The sequence below is a fragment of the Akebia trifoliata genome, chromosome 3, assembly GCF_017979445.1.
Source record: "Akebia trifoliata isolate Shusen 1 chromosome 3, ASM1797944v1, whole genome shotgun sequence".
In the NCBI taxonomy this organism is placed as follows: Eukaryota; Viridiplantae; Streptophyta; class Magnoliopsida; order Ranunculales; family Lardizabalaceae; genus Akebia; species Akebia trifoliata.
The window spans coordinates 11,289,202-11,296,660 of NC_141377.1; the positions used below are offsets into that span (position 1 = coordinate 11,289,202).

General features: G+C 36.3%; 1 pseudogene; it reads right to left on the reverse strand.

Annotated features, from left to right (window-relative positions):
* Positions 1-1,121: 1,121 nt before the first annotated feature.
* On the reverse strand, positions 1,122-6,166 carry LOC147405985 (LIMR family protein At5g01460-like; annotated as a pseudogene).
* Positions 6,167-7,459: the final 1,293 nt, after the last annotated feature.

The window sequence follows — 7,459 nt, forward strand, 5'->3', positions numbered from 1 at the left end:
AACATAGTTTCGAGAAAACCCTCGGCGACATCTGAGCATAGTTCCGAGAAAACCCTAGGCGGTTACTGAGCATAATTTCGAGAAAACCCTCAGCGACATCTGAGCATAGTTCTAAGAAAACCCTCGATGGTAACTAAGCAAAATCCAAGATAGCCCTTGGTGGCAACTGAGCAAAACTGGCAGAGGAATGGAGGAATTTTGGGAAAGAATGAATGAATTTGGAGAAGACTGATTAGAATGAATCGGAGAACGTATAAATCTGGAAGATAATGAATCTGGAAGAGAAATGATCGAATCCAAGAATGAATGGATCTGGAAAAAGATTAATAAATCTAGGAATGAAAGAATGTTTTATCTCCTACTCTAGATAAATGAGTTATTCTCTGGGAGAAAACAAAATATGAGATCAAGAACGCTTTTGTTTGACCCTCAAGGGTTTTTTTTTTCAAAAGTTTTATGAATTTAAAACCTAAGTTTTTATTTCTTTTGAACCTCAAGGGTTTTTCGAAAAACTGTTATCAAGAGGGTAACCTTAAGTTAGGAGTTCCCATTTTCTTTTAGGATTGACATTGCTCAAAAACAAAATGCCCTTAGTTTGACAATAAACATGACATCATGCAAAACAATGCCACTAGTATAAAGGGGAAAACTACATATTTAGAGAAAAAAGAAAATGCCCCTTATATGAAGGTTTGAAATATTTGATTACCACAAGTGCAATAAAGATCCAACTTTTAATTTTGATTTTATTGAAGATTTTGAGTCAGGCTCACGAGAACAAAGTATTTCCTTTTGAGATCATCATAAAACTCACCCTTCTCCCCCTTGGTTCACTTGGAGAAGTAAAAAATTTCCAGATCCATCATAGACAAGATACTTGTGGCTTCTAAGTCTTTACCTGGTTTAAGCTAAGTGTTGAACTTGATTATTCTGACTTCAAATGTCTCGGCTCAAACTTCTTGAGATTTTCTTATGTTTTTCTTTGTTGCTCTAACTTTTGCCTAGATTGCCCTTTCAGGTTTTCAAACTAGCGAGCATGCTCTAGGTTTTACCTAGATTGCCTTTTCAGGTTTTCAAATTAGCGAGCTTTCTTTTTTTTTTTTTCTTTGCTCTGATTGTTGTCAAAGTTGTCCTTTCGGATTTTTAACCTTGCGAGCTTGCCTTAATTTTTGCCTAAGTCGCTCTTTTCGGGTTTTCAACCTAGCAGACTTTTTTCTTTTTTTTTCTTTTCTTCATGTTGAACTTCTGGAATTGCTGTCTAATTATGCTTTGCTATCTTCCTTGACTTTTCGTACGGTACTTAGGAGGACTTTTATGGGTAAGCTTAGGACTGGGTATAAAAAGAAAGGGATTTTGAGGCTCAAAAAACCTGAATGCCCCTTGTATGGCATTTCTTTTGCTTTGAATTTTCTTCCCCATTTTGAAAATATTTCTTTTTTTCTTTTGAACTTTTTCTAGATTTTTTTTTGAGGAATCTATTTTTTTTTTATGGTCGGGCCTGAAGTAACTTCTCAGGTTGCCTACGTACCCTAGAATTTTGGGATCAGAGCAAAACGTAGTTCGAATTCTTCCCTTCCTTAGGTTAGGTAATCAGGCTGAGAAATAAAAATGCATAATTTTTTTCTTTTTGAAAAGGCTGCAAAAGGGGTTGAGAAAGGATATATTGAACTGGGTAATAGGAGAATTGATTCGACCAAAGATGGCCTCCTTAAATGTAGTACCGTTTGATTTAGTCAAGGTTGGTTGGTTCTGGTAAATCGATTCCATCATAATCTTGAAGCCTGACAGCTTTTCCTGGTAATATTTCCTTGATGATGAACGGACTTCCCCAATTTGGTTTGAACTTCCCTCTAGGGTCAAAAATAGGTACTAAATCTTCAACTTGTAAGTGACGGGCCTTGATCTTTTTGTCAAACGTATGGGCGACTCTTTTTTAATAAGCTTGCTTGTGATACAAAGTTCTTAGTCATTTTTTTCGATCAAACTTAATTCTTCATACCGTTGACGAACCCAATCTGCGTCTGACAATTGACTTTCCTTGAAGGCCTTGAGATACAGGATTTACATTTCAACTGGTAAGATTGCTTCCATATCATATACTAGAAAGTAGGGAATAGCTCCAGTGGAAGACTGTATTGAAGTATGATGTGCCCTTAGTGTGAATGGTAACTTCTCTAACTAATCCTGGTGTGATTGACACATTTCCTTGATGATTGTTTTGAGATATTTTATTGGCTGCTTCAACCTTTCCATTAATCTAAGGACGGTAGAGAGATAATGTGATATCGAATCTCGAACTTTGAACACAAAGTGATAACCTAAGCTTTGATGTACGACCCATTATCAGAGATCAATACCGCTTCAACTGTTTCATTAATCTGATAATGGTAATCTATTCTGGGAGCTCTACCATGTTGAGAAGTCTAGCACTGATACATTTTGTAAGATCTTCTTTGATCTCATTTTATCAATTCAATATCTAATCCGTGTCAGACAACACCCAAGCTTGCACCTAACATATCCTCATAGGCTCATGCGAATAAGTCTTTTGAAATTTCTGAGAAAATTCATTATCCCCTTGTGTTCCTCTAGGGATAGGATGGTTTCTAGTTGAATCTCTTTAGGAATTTTTTTCTGTTCCGAGGTCAATGACCGTTGCTTTATTGAGCCCGACTCTTATCTTCTTGTTCAGGAGAAGAATATATCCTTGAAGCTAGATTATTAGTAGTTAATTCGTTAATACTCTCGAGGTATTCAAAAATTTTCTTTATCCAATCAAATTTAGAAGGGGCGATAGACACCTGTATAGACTTGACAAATTAACTTGACTCAGTAGAAAAAGAGTAGACTCGATCTAAAGAAAATATGACATTGAAATATTGGACTCGAGCTAACTCAAATAACTCATGAAAATTCAAGACAAGTACCCACACGAGTTTGATTAGGACTCAGGACTGAGATATTGCTTATAACCGATAGGATTGAAGCACTATTATCTTCAAAGAACAACTGAACGATGTTGAGAAATTTTGAGGTCATTTATGACTGTTGACTTGATATTGACGTTTACTCTAACTGACCGGATTTACAACCCTAGCTAGACGATGGACAATTGAGCTTAAATACAATGATAACCCTTAAACCTCTTTGAAGGTGAATTTAACCAATTTCAGTGTCACCCCCTTGATAACATTTTAAATGAACCCTGAGATTTTATTGAATTTTATGCACCAATCCATTAAACAATTCATCCATTCAATGATTATTCAGAAGGAAAATAATTTTATTGCACTCTAGAAAATAATGTTTTTATTGAATAACAATTTTCACAATTCTGATTATTTTTTGCAATCATTTTCTTTTTAGAAAACATATTTTGATAATTTTACAAGGTCCATGCAAAAAACATATTTCAAAAATTTTCCATGCAAAAATAGATCTTTTGTAAATCATTTTTCCTCCATTTTCTTTTCTTTTGGAAAACATTTTTTCTCTGAAAAATAGTTTTTTATTTGGAAAGTATTTTCTCTTGGAAAATCTTGTTCTTATGGAAAACATTTTCTGAAAAATATTTTTTCTTAGAAAATATTTTTTTCTAGAGAATACTTTTTCTAGAAAATATTTTTTTTAAAGAACACTTTTTTTGAAAAACACTTTTTCTGGAAAATACTTTCCCTTCGTAAACCATTTTTCCTCTTTGAAAATTTGATTTCTATTTCGATTTAAATGGCCCGGCCCATCATGATTGTTGGATCGGGATGGACTGGGTCATTATTGTAAAAGAATGGATTCTTTATTGGGTTGGTGCACCCATTTTAATCAGTTAAAAGAAAAATTTTAATCTTGGAGGACAACCATACATTTTGATCTCATCATCCACATCATTCACATACACTCATACGGTTCCATTCCATAAACAACCTGGGAACACCCACGATAAGTTCGAGTCGTGACCTATAAGGAAAGTTTCTAGACTCTAAACTTACTACGTGTAATGCATTTTTATTTGGCCACCCTTGCCTAAGCACACCTATATACCTTTCAATACGTGGTGACTTGGTTTGATATACCATATATGCGATAATCTAAAACCTCAACTCACTTCTCTGAAGCCAAAAACAGCCAGTTTGATCTCCAGTTGAGAGGTGGCGCACGATGCTGAGCAAAGGCCCGCTTAAATACCTCTCGTCTAGAATAGACGTAGTCTATCCCCTTCGTACAGTAGGGTACAGCGGGGCAAGATCTCGCTTAGGCACCGCTTTTGACCAAGAAGTGTAATTGATATACTTAGATTATCATTTACATACCTATAGGTACGATTCAAGAGTTCTAGCTTTCATAAATGGTTTGGCATCCCACGAGGGGACCGACCACGTACTAGTACTACGTTAGCAATCGGGACATATGACTGTGTGGTTCACAATAGGTCAAAGGCTCAAGTCGCTCCAGCCTGGGTGCATCGATATACCTTTCAGACTCACCTGATCAGACGGTATTGATGTCCCAATTTGATATACCCTAAGGTAAGTGACTGGAGTTGTGGTTTTCATGAATGACGTCGCATCTCCGAAAAGACCGGGCCACGCAGTAGTGCCACGTTGGCTATATGGAATGTGCAAGTGTGCGAAACAGTAAACGTGCATGTGGTGTGTGCAAAACGGGGTGGGGTGTGCCCGGGACCTTTTTCCGAACGAATGGGCCCATGGGCCTGATTAAACCATTACAAGTAAAGGTATACATTGATCAAGAAAGATTAAATCATATCCATATGATTCAAATTAAAATTAAAGTATGCACATCTCAAGCACATATCAATGGTACATTAATCAATGAATATAACATGGAATCTGATCCAAACCAATATTAAAACAAGCACACAAATTTTTTTTTCAAGTCAAATGGATTTGTTTTTTTTTTGGTCCAATCAAGGATCTTTTTGGATGATCTCAAACAAATTGGTATTTCGATGAACATTAAATTGGGGATAAGAATGATTATTGGAGGATTTAAGAAACAACCCATTTTTTTTTTTTAAAAACTCCAAATAAAAACCTAGAAAAAAAAAATATTAACCCTAAGAAGAAATAAAAAAAATTCTATAATCATATCAAACCTTTCACAATCGAATAAAGGATTAATAAACACAATGGGGTGTTATATAAAAATTGGTGTGACAATAGTGATCTCGACAATAAGAAGATCTCATCATCTCATTAGAGAAAGTTGCCACCAATTTTCTTTACTCATATATGTGGGACCATATGAAGCTGTTGTTTTCAATTCTCTAGGTTTTTTTCAATTTCAGTTGACTCCTTGATATACTACGAGTGAGTGATAACAGTTTTAGGACGCCTAATGGATGAAAATACGAGTCCCAAAGGCAGGCAAGCAATACCAACACCGCCAAATATGGAGAAAGGGAATGATCCAACAATGGTTGCAAGGGCTACAACATATTCTGGAAAGGTGGTGCGCATGGTCCAAATTTTTTCTGATGAAGCACTTACTGAGTAAGCAAATTACTGGTGAAAGGATGAGCCAATACATGGTTGATTATTTGAGAAGTCAGTCCAAGTACTTGGGAAGTTTGTCGTAGGTGAAGAAAGGTGCCTAACAGTGAAGTCCACCTTTCCCACTAGACCATATAAAATTCCAAGTAAAAGCCGGCAAACAATGGCAGTCGTCCCAACCCACATCAACGCGCTCGTTATCCGTTTCCCCACACTCTTTTCCTGATCTCCTTCGTAGTAGAACATGGCAAACGAGATAATGAAGAACAAAAGAATGGCATCTGCAATGTAAACCACGAGTCATAGATCCGTCATAGGTAGAGTGAGACTACAAGCTCCATTGTAGATTGCGTGATGACAGGTCCAACGATTTGCAACATCGGCTGGAAGCATCAAGATTGAGATTGCAGCAATGGAGAGACCTAAAATGACTACAAATTGGGGAAATAGGCCTGGTTTGCGTCATCTGGGTGTTGATAGTTAACGAGGAGGTAGACATTGAAGAAGAAAACCAGAACGCAAACCACTATCGCTACGATTACTAGGGCAAGATTGAAATCCCCCATTGTTTCTCAATCGATTTTCGAATCAAATCGATCGACCGAGAGATCGATTGATGGAGGTTCTTTAATGGTGGAGAAATCGAAGGAGACAACTCATTTGATCTAAATTTGAACATTTGAAGCACAGAAGAGAGAGAGAAAGAGAGAACGTTTCTCTGTTTTCTTCTGCTACTTCTTCTTTCTCAAGTTGAGAAGAAGATAAAAATAATAAAACCTATCTTCTTCTAATGGCACACCACACAGCAATAAAAAAGCTCTAAGGGTTTAACATTTAGAAAAGAATTTCTACTAGGGTCACACCATCAAACTAAAACAGTAAGCTACTTCTCTTGCTAACAGCATGTCAAAAACTCTCCTTTTCTTTTTTATTTTTTTATTTTTCTTTTTACTTGCTGTCACACATAAATAAATAAATAAAACTAACAATAATAATGCTGTCAAAGGACTGTGACATACACAAACAAAAATTTCTATCAAAGGACAGATCGACACCTAAAAACAAAACTAAAAAATAAAATAATAATATTATCGAAAGGCAAATTTACACACATCTAAAAAAAAAAACATTGTCCAATGATCATTATCTCATCCTCAATAAAACCATCACCTCGAAATCTCAAACTATTTATGATCATTCCGAATAATCCTTGATGGAACCAAAAAACAAAATATCCAAAATATTCAAAATCCAACAACTAATCAATACTTGAGCTAAAAAAGAATGATAAAAACTAAAAAAAAGACAAACAAAAAAATAAAAACTAGGTCACTCTGGCAATGCTCTCACACTTGGGGTTTTTCAAGTCTGATCCTCAATAGTCCCCAGTGGAGTCGCCACTGAAAGCGCCCTCGATCCACGGGGTGCGCGGATCCGCTTTTGACCCTTGAGGTTTGGGAGTCGCCACCTAGTTATTACTGTCTAGGAACCGATCAATGACTCTAAACAGATAAAAAACTAATCTAGAACAGAAAAAAAAACTGAAGTCGGGGATCATGTTACGGGGTTGGAAGGTGTTACGCACCAACCCTGCCCGACCAAAGCCGGTCTCTACTAATTTTCCAAATAAGTTACATTGCTAAAAAAAAACCTAGATAATAAAAGAAAGAAGAAATTATACCTTTCCGATAGCAAAGACCTTGTTCCCTCAGATCCAATAAAAATTGCTCCTTGTACCGTATTCCTTGCTTCGTTCTGTCTCCGGATTTGGATTTCTGATCTCTGAGGTAAGGTATCTCCTTTTTTTATCTGGATTCTTCAAGTTTTTTATGGGTTTGGGGTGTTTTCGAAGGGCTTTTAGGTGTTTTCTAGGCTAAAATCGAAGAAGGGATGTTAAGTAAGGAGTTGGGACTCCAAAACTAAGGTTTTTGGGAGGTTGGGGGGGCTTT